Here is a 15,348-nt window from a genome sequence, read left to right as displayed (position 1 = left end):
TGTTCTTTAAATGTTTGATAGAATTCACTTGTGAATCCATCTGGCCCTGGGAATTTTTTCTTGGGTAGTTCTTTGATGGCTTATTCAATTTATTTTTCTGAAATGGTATTGTTTAAGTATTGTATTTCCTCTTTTGTTAATCTAGGCAATTTATTTTTATAGATATTTACACATTTCGCCTAGATTGTCATATTTATTGCCATATAATTAGGCAAAATAGTTCTTAATAATAGCCTTTATTTTCTCTACATTAGAGGTGAGGCCACCCTTTTCATCTTTGATACTGTTAATTTGATTTTCTTCTTTAATGTTTAAAATTAAATTAACCAGTCCTTTATCTATTTTATTTCTTTTTTTCAATTAACAGCTCCTAACCTTATTCATTAGTACAATAGAGCTTTTACTTTCAATTTTTTAAATTTCTCCTTTGACTTTTATGATTTCCAATTTAGTGTTTATTTGGAAATTTTTAATTTGTTCTCTTTCTATTTTTTAAGTTGCTTACCCAATTTATTGACCTCTTCCTTCTCTGATTTGTTGATATATGCACTCAGGGATATGAATTTTCTCTTGAGTGCTGCTTTGGATACATCCCATAGATTTTGATTAGTTGTTTCCTCATTGTTATTCTCTTCAATGAAATCAGTAATTGTTTCTCTGATTTGTTCTCTGACCCATCAGTTTTGAAGAATTAGATTTCATTTATTATTCATATTCATATATTATAATATGAATATATTATTCATTAGGTTTTCAATTAATTTTAAATCTGCCTTTCCACAAGCCATTATTGATTATGATTTTTATTACATTTTGATCTGAAAATTGTACTTATTATTTCTGCTTTCCTACATTTTTGCCATGTTTTTATGCCCTAGTATATATTCAATCTTTGTATATGTGCCATGTGCTGCTGAAAAGAAGGCATATTCCTTTTTATCCCTATTTATTTTTCTCTAGATATCTGTCATTCATTTTTAAATATCATATGAAAATAATATAGACTTCTGAAAACTTCCTTTGGTCCTTGTATAGATTTTAATTTAAGACAAATCTTCCACTTTGATGTATATTCCAATTTAGTTGAAGCTTTCATTGTACTGAATAGATGAAGATGTTCTTACTCTAATGTCTTATTTCTCAAAAGTGAGGGAAAAACTACTTGAAAAAGATGTCTCATAAAATTCTGTATGAGTTAAGTTCCACCTCTGGATCACGATCTTGTTGATGTAGTAGGGCTTGCTTACCTCAATGTAACCCTACCATGTGGAGTTACCCAAGATGGACAGATCACAGTGGAGAGTTTTTAAAAAATGTGATCCAGTGAAGAAGGAAATGGCAAACCACTCTAGTATCATTGCCAAGAAAACCATTTGGACAGTATTAAAATTATTTAAAAATAATGATACCAGAAGATAAGCCTCTCAGGTCAGAAGATGTCCATGCTACTTGGGAATCAAAGGACAACTACAAGAAGCACAAGAACTAATGAATTGACTGGATCAAACTTGAAAGGAAGATCAGCTTTAGATGTATTTGGTGATGAAAGGAAAGTCTGATAGTGTAAAGATCAGTATTTCATAGCAATCTAGAATGTAAAATCTATGAACCAAGACATACTGGATATAGTAAAACAGGAGATGGAAAGATTAAATATTGACCTGTTAAGTTTTAGTGAATTTAATGGATGGGAATGGGTGAATTTAATTTAAATGATCATTATATATTCTGGAGTGGGTAAGAATTCTCTTTGAAGAAATGAAGTAGCCCTCATAGTCAATAAAATGAGAAATACAGGACTAGGTATAATCTCAAAAATGACAATGATATCTGTTCAAATCCAAAGCAAAACATTCAACATCACAATAAAATAAATCTATATCCTAACCACTGATGCCCCAAAGGCCAAAGTTGTTCAATTTTATGAAGATATGCAAAATATTCTAGGAATAACACTAAAATATTACATTCATTTTATGGGAATGGAATGCTATCAAAATATAACTCAAATAACATGCAAGTTTGACCTTGGGGTACAGAATGAGTCAGAGTAGAGACTAAAAATTTTCATCAAGATAACTTAATGGCCATAGCAAACAATTTTTTTCAACAACCCTAAAGGTCATTCAACATATAGATATCACTTTGATTGTCAATATGGAAATCAAATTGATTATATACTTTGCAGCCAAAAGTGTAGAAGCTCTATATAGTCATTTAAGTCCTGGAGGTGGCTGTTACTCAGAACATAAACATCTTATTGAAAAAATAAGAATTAAATTGAAGAATGTAGGAAAAACCACCAGACCATATAAGTATGATCTAAATCACATGCCTTATCAATATGAAAAGTGATAAATAGACTTAATTGTTTATGTCTTGTAGGTAGAGTGCCTGAAAAACTATGGGCAGAGGTTCATAATATTGTATGGGGGGCAGAAAAAGTTACAAAGAATAAGAAGAGCAAGAAAGCAAAATGACTGTCTGATGAACCTTTACAAATAGCTGAAGAAAGAAGGAAATCAAAAAGGAAAGAAGAAAGGGAAAACTATACCCAACTGAATGCAGAATTGCAAGGAGACAGGTTTTCTTAAATGAATAATAAAAATAGAAGAAAACAATAACGAGGGAAAGACAAGAGAACTCTTCCAGAAAATTAGAGATATTGAAGGAATGTTTGATGCAAAAATGTGCATGATAAAAAAGAAATGGTAGGAACTTAGCAGAAGTAGTAGAGATTAAGAAGTGTCAAGAATATATGGAAGAACTATACAAGAAAGATCTTAACATTGCCAATAACCAATATGATGGTAGTAGAGCCAGACATTCTAGAGAATGAAGTTAAGTGGGTCATAGGAAGCATTGTAAACAATAAAGCTAATGGAGGTGATGGAGTTTCAACTAAACTATTTAAAATCCTAAAGGATAATTCTGTCATCGTGTACACTCAATATAACAACAAATTTGAAAAACTCAACAATTATTCTTGGAATGGGAAAAAAAAACACATTTATGTCCCAAATCCTAAAGAAGGGTAATACCAAAGAATGTTCAAATCTCACATAACAGCAAAGTTATGTTTAATATTCTGCATAGTGCCATCTTATTTAGTTAGCTTATAGGTAGAATACATCATGTGAATTACCAGGCTGGATAAATCAAAAGCTGGAGTTAAGGATGTCAGAAGTATCAACAATTTCAGATATGCAAAGGATACCACTCTGATGGCAGAAAGTGAAGAATTAAGAAGCTGCATCCTGAGGGTAAAAGATAATGCAAAAACTGGATGGAAGTTTAACATAAAAAAACTAACATTATAGCAAATGGTCCTATTACTTTCTGAAAAATAAAGGGAGAAGAAATTCAAGCATTATATTTTACATTCTTGAGCTTAAAGAGCACCACAGATGGTGAATACAGTCATGAAATTATAAAATGCTATGGTAAATCTAAACAGCATATTAAACCAGAGACATCACCTTGCTACAAAATGTCTGTATAGTCAAAGCTATGGTTTTTCCAGTAGCAATATACAGCTGATTATAAAGAAAGCTGAATGCAACAGAAGTGATGTTTTTGAATTGTGGTGCTAGAGAATACTTTTGAGATTACATTGGACAGAAACAAAATCTTAAAGTTCACTTAAATTAATTAATTCAAGCTATGATTCACTTGAAGGTCAAATATAAACACTTCGGTCAAACAGTGAAAAGACAGGACTTTTTGGAAAAGACCCTGATGTTGAGAAATATTGAAGTTAAAAAAGAGAAGGGGATAGCAGAGGATGAGATGGAAAGTGTCTTAGAAGCAATGAATATGAGTTTGAACAGACTTCTGGAGACAGTGGAGACGAGAAAGGCTTGGTGTGCTATAGTCCATGGGGTTATGAAAAGTGAGACATGATTGAACTAGTTAAGGAAGTAAAATGAGTTAAGTCCTGCATCTCAGTTTAAAGAGAGCCTGAAGTGATTTCAGAGGAGTAGTGGAAGTTAGGAATTATTTTTCCTCTCTTTTTAAAGATTATATCTCAGATGTGCCATTGAACTTTTAAAATCTTGGTTATAGTTACTTTAACAGGGAGGGAATAGGGAGGAATTAGTATGAATTTTCTGTGACCACATCTTCTTCCAATTTCTGCATTGTTATCTGGTGCTGCCTGATTTCAATATCCAATTTGATTTACTTTGTGTAGATCTGGCTAAGCTGTGTAGCCATGAGAGGGAATCTGGAAGAAAAAAATCAAAATACATAAGGGCTAGCAGATGAGAGGACAGAGAAAAACCATAAAGAGCTCTATTCACTTTAAAAGGGCGTGATTTCAGCATATCATACATTTGAAATTAATGGGAGTTTCAGTATGTTGACAATTACAGAGACTTGGGAGTTTGAAGCATCTCCAAGACCATTTAGTTGGGAACAAGAATCTCTTTTACAACATAGATGGAGGTCTTCTAACTTGTGCTCAAAAATGTTGGTGAAAGACAGTCAATAACTCCCAAAGGCAGACTACTCTAATAGCAATTCTGTTGTAAGAAATTTTGCAAAGTCAGGGCAATTGTGGTGGGGGGATCATTGTTTCTGGATTTGGAACACCTTGGTTCAAATAGGTTGCTGCATCATTATCTCCATTTCTATGTGAAAAGAATAATTGTTGCTTGGTGCACTTATATATGAAGGTTATTTTCTGAGATGAAGAAAAAAGGGGCCTTTATCATATTCTAGAAAAGAGACCACAATAACCACTGCCTTTAAAATATTCAAATACATAGATTTTAAGTTCAGTCCCTCATGGTGAGGTTGAATAACATTGGCTCTCTTAACCCAAGATTTACATATACCTTCTTATTTCTACCCCATTTTTGGAAGCATTAATTGGTGCATTAATTCTATTTAGTTAGAAGATTTTCTCATATATAAATGCATTATGGGTAATATGCAAAGTTCATTAACATTTCTACTTTTGACCTAGACAAGAATTAGGTCAGAAAGGACTTTAGGAGAATGTTTTTCTGGCCCTAAGTCTGCCATTCTTCATTCATTCTTTATTTTACTTTCTAGTATAGGACATGAACACACAAACACTGCTGATGAAATGTGCTAGAATTAAGGGGCTGAAAATAAGTATTTTTCCTCATTGCCCAGAAAACCTGACAGCCCTTTTCCCTTTCCATTCCTTAAAATCATTTCCTACTCTCTGAATGAACATCTAGATTAGCATGATCAACCAACATACACTATTACATTGTTTTTCATTGGTCACGGAACTGAAATCAGAGAAATCCAGACAATTTATGTATCCTAACCCAAATGACAGTTGAATAAGCTTAGTTAAACTACAGATTATACTATTTTACAATCCATGCTTCCCCTTCATGTATTTTTCTTCATTTAAAAAGGTGGTGGTCCAGTAAAAATCATACACATTAGACTACTTTTCTTAAGGCAACATGGCTTTCTGTTGATCCAGCTATCCCTTCTCCACTGCCTCTTATTTTTGATCAATGGTATATTTTTCTCTAAAGTATGTGTGAAGTTAAGGGGGACAGACTGTAGCTACAAATGAAGTTAAGGGATAGAACTAGTGACCTTGGCCTGATTAACACTTAGCCCTAATCAACTGAGCTCTCCAGTTAACACCAATACCACTAATAAATGCCTAAGCCACCCACTCTGGGCATTCTAAGCTCCTGATTACCTGCTCTACTTGTTGCCTTAATGTTGTTCTGAATACTAAATTTCAGTTCAGCATTTCCTCTTTTATTCTTTTCACCTGCATCTGGTGTCCATGCCCCCTACTCCTTTCTAAGTGCAACAAGGAAGAGAATTCATTGAATTTCTTTTTTAGCAATGTCTACATTTTCTCTCAATTAATTACCCTTGCCATATGCTAGAGGTCTTACCGTCTATTTCACTGACCTTTGGCTCCTCATATTCTTCAATTTTTTTTCTATTTTGTGCAGTCATATTTTCATTAATATCTTTACTTTTCCTGTCAGTTTCTTCCACTCTACAATTTTGTGCCATAATAATTTCAGATCCATGATACTTGGTTTTTTCATTTCAGCAGAAGCAATTGCAATATATTTAGCTTTTGCCCTTCCCACAGTTTAGAGGATAGAGAGCTAGCCTTGAAACTAGAAAGCTATGGGTTCAAGTCTTAACTCTGACACATACTAGCTGTGTGACCCTGGGATCGTTAGTGATGGCTTTATCACTCGGTGGTCTAGATCAGTGGTGTCAAACTCAAATAGAAATGGATCCTTGGTAGTTGCTTGTTGATATTTTGTTTTTCAGTTACGTCCAACTCTCCATGACCCCAATTTGGGTTTTCTCAGTAAAGATACTTCCCCAGCTCATTCTACAGATGAAGAAACTAAGACAAATAGGATTAAGTGATTTACCCAGGATCACACAGGCAGGAAGTATCTGAGGCCTGCCAGATCTGCACCAAGGAAGAAGAATCCTTCTCACCAAGGAGCGAAGATTCCTAAATTTAGGCTTGGCACTCTATCCACTGGGCCACTTCTCTGCCTAGCATGTTGACTTAGAAAAACGCAAATTAGCATTACTTTTTTTGTATTTGTATTCATTTTGTAAAACATTTTCCAATTATATTTTAGTGTTAGGGACTCTACTTAGGAAGAGTAGCTCACATAAGGGTTTGATACATTTGCTCGAGATAATTCTCTAATTATCTCTCTAAATTATGACACTACTGGTCAACTGAAGAGAAAGTACATGGGTATTTCTTCACTTGGTATTTCCTCTACTAGTGAAATCATAGGTCTAGTCCCTATTCATTTCTCTTGAGGGTTTCAAAATAAATACATTAACAAAAATCTCTGAATTTCATTATTGGACTCCTTTGAACCACTAATTATGTCAAGCCCTGGAACACTATGATTATAATGACATTTATCATTTACTCAATAATATTCAAGACCACTCAAAAGATATATACTGTATATACAACAGCCTAGCCTAACAATCAACACAGGCAAAACCAAATGCATGTTGGGCACCTATTGATCACAATATGATATCAATTGGATAAGCAGCCTTTTGGAACAATCTCTCAGAAATTCTACCTTGGAGAGACACTGAAGATGAATAGAAAGGAAAACTGTGAATTTAATAGGATAGAAGAATTAGATTAAGAGAAAGGAGAGAGAGGGAGGGAGGAAAGGAGGGAGGGGGAGAGAGGCGGGGGAAGGGAAGGAGGGAGGGAGGAAGGGAGGGAGGGAGGAAGGGAGGGAGAGAAATGAGACATATTTTGGAGATCTGTGTAGAAATTTAAAAGATCACAAAATAACTTTTTAAATTAGAAAATTCTTCTGTGACTTAAATGGAATAGGAATCTCATGGTTTTGCAAGAATCAAAATTGTTATGAACCTGAAGAACAATATGGGTATAAAATGCAGGTTGCCTGAATTACCAATTGTGATTTGTGCATGGAAGGTGGTATAAAATGTGTCATTTTAAAAACTGTATTTCAAAAAAGTTGGTGATCTGGTAATGTTGTGAGAGGGAGGGATGAATAAATATGTGTGTCTGTGTGTGTGGCATACTCTGATTCCCCAACTATGTAGCATTTTATAGGTATGCTACAAGTAGAGTTCTACAGACAAAATAAGGTATAAATGTCTATACCACTAATGACTCAGCCTCTCATCTAGGTTTGTGAGACTCCTCATTCTCTGCATTTTGACTTCTACTCATCCAACCTGCTCTCACGTTAATAAGCTGTTAATTAATAGATCACTACCGCATACCTACATTTGCACCCTCTCATGTACCAGTAATAACCCTGTTGAAGGGAAATAGACTTTCTGTACTCACTAATCTAACTCTTGAGCCAACATCAAATGAATTTTATGTATACACAACCAGCCACTCAGAATAATGACACCTTCAGCTTTTAAATAACTACTTACTAACCAATAAAGTAAAATAAATAATGATAGCTATTAACATGTTAAAGTATGTTGATAAATAATAAAAACACATCACAGTTCCTTTATAGACCCAAATTACATTCTCTTTCCCACTAATGCATTCAATAGCTATGCTCAAGATTGAGCACCCAGTTGTAGAAACTTTTTGATAGTGAGTTCCAGGTCCTTACATCTAGATTACAGATTATCTTCTCTCCAAAAGAATACAAAATTCAATCTGAAAACTGTGTTTCTTCATTCACATTTTGACAGATAAATTATAACAAAGTTCTTTTTTTAATTCATATCAGACCTCACAATGTTTATCCATAACACTGGCAACATCCCACATCATTTGAAAATATCCTCCTTTTCACAAAAGCATTTTTTCTGCCCTTTGTAGCATTTGCTACTTCTTGGGAAAATGGTGATAACTTACAGAAGGATATCTGACATCGGTACTCACCAAATGAACCTCTAGAATGTTGGGTAGATCCTTTATGAAAGATTTATGGAAGGACATGGGCAAGAATTATGCAGGATGTAAAGCATGGATGGGTTGCAATATGCACTGATATAGAAAATGTCCTTTTTTTGTGAGATCACAGATATATTAAAGTATTGAATTATAAATATTGTATAGATAGGGAAAGAGACATTGAGAGCAACTTGACTAAATTGACATCACCACCAGCTGGCATAGAAAAACATATGGCTTATGTCTATATATCTAAGTATTATACTTTTGAGTATTTCTGGGGAAATAAAAAGTATGGCTACAAAGTCATGTGAATTAAAAAAAATAAATATATCAGAATTTTTTACATACCCAACTAAATATCATTCCCTTCAAATTATTCACCTTGGAGGCCAGGCCTTAATTTCAATGATGCACTATTGATTTCAGATCTTTTGGTTTTTTTCCTTTGGGAGCTAATTTAGTGTTTGGAATAGCCCAAAGTTGTTAAAGTGGTAATTAAATTAGATCATCAAGTTGGGTACTAAGCCCAAAATGAGGTTTGACTATAAAGTAATAGTTTTTATGTGATTTATAAATTGGGTCCAAGGCCAGATCCACAAAGAACTCAAATATGTTTTGAGAAATATATCACTAGACTAAGTACATATCTTTTAAGGTCAATAGTTTGAAGGTTACACTTTTTTAGATATTTAAATCCCAACATATATGTTTAATTAGTTTGTATTTATCCAGGGATCTTTTTTTTGTCAATGCACAAAGTTCTGCCTTTTGTCAAATAATCCCTTTTATTTGGTCAGTGTAAAAGTAGGCTGAGTATTTGAAAGGATGCTATTTATCTCCAGGCTTTTCATACAAAATATACTTCATCTAAATATGATTATTAATCATTGTTATTTTAAAAATTGTTATTATGCTGGTCCATTTGCCAGAATTTTTTCTCTGCTTTCTGTTGTTCAGACCTAGACTGATATTACTAGATTCCATTATGATTTATAATATCTATTGCTAATAAATGGCAAACATTGGAAGTTTGATTAAAACCACACTATTTGGAATCCCTGGGCTTGGAATATTCACTCTGAATTAGAAACAAATAGCTATAATAATTCTTTCTAAATTTATTGTAGCTCTTTAAAGGATGAAAAGGGCTTTCTTTATTTGTATGTTCTCATTATTTCTTGCAACAACCCTTTGCAGTAGATGTTATTATTATCTTTGTTTTACAGGTGAGGAAACTGAGGTTAACAGTGATGACATGACTTGCCAAGTGATGAGAACTAATTGTTGTCTGAAGCAGTCCTGACTGACTCTCTCCTATCTAGTTGAAATAGTTGGGGTTAGAGAATATTTTAAATATGTAGTTGTTAATTGGAAGAAATTACATTTTGGTAAATAGAAGCTGTAAAGTCCTGTTTTAATGAATAGATAATAATAATTTATAATTAACATTTCAAACTGTATGAAAAGTACTATAATGCACTTAAAATATGTTATCTTAAACAGGGTTTATACCTTCTTTTTCCCCAATGCAATCCTTTTTCCTCTATTCATTTGCACATAGACTATAGAAAATCAAATTTAAGCTCAACCCTTAGCCAAATGATCACAATTTCTGAGTGTTATGTCTTATTCAATGGAATTTTATTGTTTAGTAATTTAACACTACTTTTCTGGGCTTTTCTCCATTAACAAAAATTACATTTGAATTTGTCTAGTATTTTGTTTACTTTTCCTCCAAACATTTCATTTGAATACTAAGTAAATTCCATAATTCTCTTTTATCACATGCTCCTTAAGAGAGCAAAAATGAATAACAAATTTTTGATTACTTTTACCATGTCTTTGTTTCCAACTGTTTCCCCCCATGTTGCTTCAAAAAAGTACAACTTGGTCCCTTCACCAGTAGATAGACATTGACTCTAGAGGGGAATACTTGATTATTCACTTCTCTTAGTGTGTCTTTCTACAGCCATTTCAAATTGTATTCTAATGGAGAAAATTATTTTTAATCACTAGTTGCTTTTTTTTAATGTAACATTAATTCATATTTTCTCAACCACAAGAACCAAGCATTTCTATCCTGACCCCTCTCAAAACATTTCCTCCCTATGTAATTAAGTAAACCTGAGAAGTACCTTAAGAAACCAGTACCAAGGACTAGAAAATCATTTATATTACCTATCATTCCTTTAAAAATTAGTATCATTAAGAATATTCATTCTTTGACAACAGCGTTATATAAATAGGAAGGGAGCCCTATTCGCCCAGACAAACAATGCTTCCTCTCTGGCTAATTATGCTTTTTCATTGTGAGATTTTGGTTTCTAATAAGTATAGCTTCGATTCCTATACAGTGCTTTGATTTCATCCCTTCACCTAAAAGTATTTACTTTCTTCTCTTCCTTTATATCACCTGTGATTTGATGTAAATTGTCCCTTTTCTGTGATGAATAAATCATTCTTTAATTTCAGATAATATCTTTAGATATTTGGAATCAAGTTTTAATGGAGATCAGGATATCTAAACTCCCTCTCACTTGACTTCTACCTTCTTTTCTTCATCCTTTTATCATGCTGCCATTAGGATTTATTAGATTTCCCCTGGACCTTTTATGCAAAGGTTGATGCATCAAACATTTAATGCATCAGGACTTTCCAGCATCTATATAAAAATGCATTTGGAACAATTCATTAAACCAAAAAAAAAAGAAGGATACATGCATAGATATAAACCCCAAGTGTCTCCTTTAGGCTTTACTTTCAAAAGAGCCCAAAAAAGTAGCTCATGGAGGGGGAAAGAAGATGGAAAATTGAACTTTCCAAGATCAGTACTTAACATAAAAATTTCATCACAATCTTTATCATCTTGCAGTGGTTGCAGAAAAGGCCTAGGCTCCCTCCACCTTTAACTTCCTAAAGTCGCCTATTTTACCTTCAAATCTGATGAAGTGTCAAAGTCATTTACCAGTAATGAGTTCTGCTGCAAATTTTATTTTGCTTGGAATTTAATTAATGGGCCAAAGACTTTCCATTGTGATTTGAGCAAATGAATAATAAATCAAGAAAGGAGATTTGTCAGGGAAGGAACATCTGTTTCTTACAGGCGTTACAACATGACTACAGCTTGGCTGTGCATTACCAGCACAAAGACAGTAGGAGTCCTCTCCAGTGAAGCTCTCTTCATTTATTGCTCCACTGAAGGTGAACAGAGAGCACTCTAATGGGCCTCTGGTGTTAATAAAAGCTTTGCGCTTCTCCAGTTTTGCTGTAGCTTCTTCCTGTAGGGTGCTACTGTCTGTCCTTAGTCCATGGTTTGTTGGTCCACGTCAGGATTCTGCAATGTCAGTGCTTTATTGGATGATTAATAAGGGAAAGACAAATTCATAAGCAGAAACAATATGAAATTACCATCATATTAGTGTTCGCTGTCATGCTTTTTATTTTGGGGGGGGATTTGTAAATGAGATTGTGATTGAAGTTAAGTACTTTGACTTGCACTGTCAAAAGCAAAAATAGGTCACTGAACCTGTTGGGCTCTGTCTCGTTAACCAATAAAAGACTATCCAGCTTAGTTTTGCTTTTTTCTATACCTCTATGGCATCCTGAACAAGAATCAGAAAAAAGAGAAAAATTAGAGTTGAAGCTATGAAGGGCTTGCACTCACATTTGTGCAAAGGAGGGAGAAGGGGAGAAGCTGCTATAGTGCTTTCTTGGCTATTTATTGCCCGAACACATTTTGCTCCTATACACAAGGGAGGTTTAAGTGCCCACTGGGTAGGAATAAATCGCCTTATGAAAATTTGCACTGCAGGGTTCAGGATGACCCTTGTGTAATGTTTATAATGTATGCAGAACACTAATGGCCGCTAATGTCATACAGAAATAACACTCCGTCTTACATGCTACACTTTTTTTTAACCTTTTTGGGGGAAAGCTGGAAAGACAATAAGAAGCATGTATAATTTAATGATTTTTATACATTCCTGCGAGGTGCCTCTAAGGAATGTTGCCCTGATGAAGAAAATATTTCACATCTCTGTCACAATGTGCAGCCCCCTAAACGATCCTTTCTAGCATCCAGCACAACAGGGCTTTGTTTGATGTGGCATGCTTCCTGCAATTTGTATCTAAAATGGCCCTATGGAGGGAAATCAGCCAGTTAAAAAGTTTAAAACTCAGCCAAGTGAGAGAAGAATTAAGACACAGAGAGGAAAGGGAAGGGAAGTTTGTCTTGGAACAGATATAGTATGAACTGAGTAACAGGATGGAGGAGAGTATTTTTTTCTCCATTTGTCAAAGGTCTTTTATGACCTGGGAAATTATTTCTGAAATGAACAAACAATGCAAAGACCATGCCATCCATTGCTCTTTTCTTAGCATGGAAGCAATAAGAAACTCATCAGAATAGCAGGGAAGAGTGGAACAATTTTTGATGAGGGATCTTGAATTTTTTTTTGCTACATCTATCCCCTCCTTTCTCTTCAAGCTAGCCTAGACCCTCATTGCCACTTGCCTGGATTATTGCAATATGAACTAGTAGTTGCATAACTCTTTAAAGTTTTCAAAGTGCTTTACAAATATTATCTCATTTTACCTGTCCAACAACCCTAGAAGGTAAAAGCTATTATTATTCTCATTTTACTCATGAGAAAACTAAGGCAGAGAGGTCAAATGATTTTTACAGGATCATACAACCAGTAAGAGCTGGAGGTCTTCCTGAATCCATGTCCAGAGCTTTATAGACTATGATACAAAACTGCTTCTACAATATCTTTCTAGTAGGTCTTCTCATCTTCACTTTTTCCCGCCTTCAAGCTCACCTTCATAATATTGCCAGACTAATCTCTCTTGTGCTGAGATTTTGTCAGGTCTTTCATCTGCTCCCCAAACATCAATGACTTTACAAGTGAAGTTTATACTTCATTTTTTAAAGCAAGTATTCTAGGTCCTTCCAAATCAAGCTCCACCTTGCCTTTCTAGGTTCATCTCATAAACTTTTCTCCGCCAGACATACCTTATACACACTGGATTATCTCATGTCCTTTGAACATACCTTGACCTTTTTCACCTTCTCAGTCTTTTCCTATGCTGTTGCTACCCATGACTGAAATGACATCCTCTACTTCCCTTTCTCTCCTCTTGGTCTAATAAATATTTTACCTATCCTTTAAAATTCAATTTAAATGTCATTTTCTACATGAAACATTTCCCAGATCTCTCCATTAGTAATAAACTTTTTTTTGTATCTTTCTGCCTGTAATAGCTTTCCCCTTAGACTCACATGGAATTTTAGTTTGCTTCTTTCTAATGCACTTATTTTGTATTATAGTTTATAGATGCAGAACTGGAAGGGATCTCAGAGGCTATTTATGTCTTTGTTGATTTGTTTTCTAGATTTTGAAGTATGATGATCTGGACACAATCACTTAATTCCTTTTTGATTCTGGCACGTCTCAGTTTCCTCTTTTGTAAAATGAAGTCAAATAGGTCTTTTCAGCTTCACATTGATGAATCTGTGATGCTCTGACTGAAATTTTGTTCCTCCCTGACATCTAGCACATATTAGGTACATAAGAAATGTTTGTTGAAAGAAATACATCAGAAACAAATTCTTAATTTGTTCTAGAAAGAAAAGAATATTCATGTCTGTAATATATGTAGTACATACATAGCAAATTAGTATATATAGCATATATATAGTCATGTCTATTCCTAATTATATATGTGTGTGTATGTAATAGACATTACTATTTAAATACACCAATCAAAGAAACAGAAGTGGTTCTTAGATCATGCTTTAAGAAACATTTCTATGAGAAATTTAGCATAATTCTATAAAATCAGATGTGAAAGGAAACATATATATATAGTCTACATATTTTAGCTTCTATTCAGAAACATGTAACTATCCAACAGTAACTAAGGGGCTATCTAATATTAAAAGGGAAAATACTAACTTGAAGAGATAATTCAAAACTATTTCTTTAAAGTTTACCAAACATGAAAGCTCACTAACGATATTTAAACAATGCCAATGAGACATTCCAAACTGCAATGAGTGACAGGAACTTAGGAGGCAGAAATAGAATTGGACATATTGATCTAAGAGTCAAAAGAGTCAGCAACTACTTTGAAACATGGTTGAGGGAAGAGATGAGGAGGACTATAAAGTTATGAAGCTAGCTAGAAAGATAAAGGTTCCCACTATAGAAGTAATATGTGAACATGAATGAATTAAGGTAGAAAAATCTTGTTGACAGCTAGAAATGATAAGTTGTATATCACAACATAATTATTATCACTACCACTATTAATTGACCAAACCATCAACAAGCTTATTTTCAAGACCTATTATCTGTCAGCTTCTGTTATTTGCTCTGGGGATACAAAGACAAAGGCAAGACAAAGAATGGGAGGATCCCAGTTCTCAATTGCCAATGAAAACCTGGTAGTTAGATATTCTTATATAGAATACAAGAGGCATATGGCTACTTAATGTAGACCAGGAAACCTATGATTGTAAAATTAGGAACCAACCTTATTCATGGGTAGTGTGACAAGGAAATCACTTTAAAAGACTGATATATATTAATTTAAGGTCGCCAAGGAATTCAGCTATGTAATTCCTTAATGAAAACTCAAGTCAGCAGTCAACCTTTTATGGAGTTTAATTACAAACAGGAGGAAGAAAGGAATTAGAGATAGAGAGAGAGGGGGAGAGAGAAAGGGGAGAGAAGAGAATAGGGCTTAAATACCCCTTCTGTTTAGGCTGGGCCAAAAGGCCCAAGCCCTTAGATAGCTGGGGCAAAGAAAAGAGATCAGTCCCTATTACTCACGTGACCAAAATGGAGAAACAGTCTCAGAGGCCCCCACCTTCAGCTTCCTTCAGAGCAAGCTTCTCAGAGCACACTCCAACCACTCAGACAAACTCC

At 34.2% G+C, this 15,348-nt stretch overlaps 1 long non-coding RNA gene across 3 annotated transcripts in view; it reads right to left on the bottom strand.

Moving 5' to 3' along the window:
• The window catches only part of LOC103092644 (uncharacterized), a 73,477-nt gene that overhangs the window by 13,804 nt on the left and 44,325 nt on the right, over window positions 1-15,348 (bottom strand). For 2 of the 3 annotated variants that reach the window (XR_461694.2, XR_008916219.1), the window contains exon 3: window positions 4,070-4,225. This is a non-coding gene — a long non-coding RNA (uncharacterized LOC103092644). Of the gene's footprint in view, window positions 1-3,145; window positions 3,258-4,069; window positions 4,226-15,348 lie in introns of all 3 variants that reach the window. The other variant, XR_008916218.1, reaches the window with a different exon arrangement.

Source organism: Monodelphis domestica, chromosome 2 (genome assembly GCF_027887165.1).
Source record: "Monodelphis domestica isolate mMonDom1 chromosome 2, mMonDom1.pri, whole genome shotgun sequence".
Taxonomy (NCBI): Eukaryota; Metazoa; Chordata; class Mammalia; order Didelphimorphia; family Didelphidae; genus Monodelphis; species Monodelphis domestica.
Note: the sequence above shows the minus strand (reverse complement) of the source record. Positions and strands in the feature narration are given on the sequence as shown.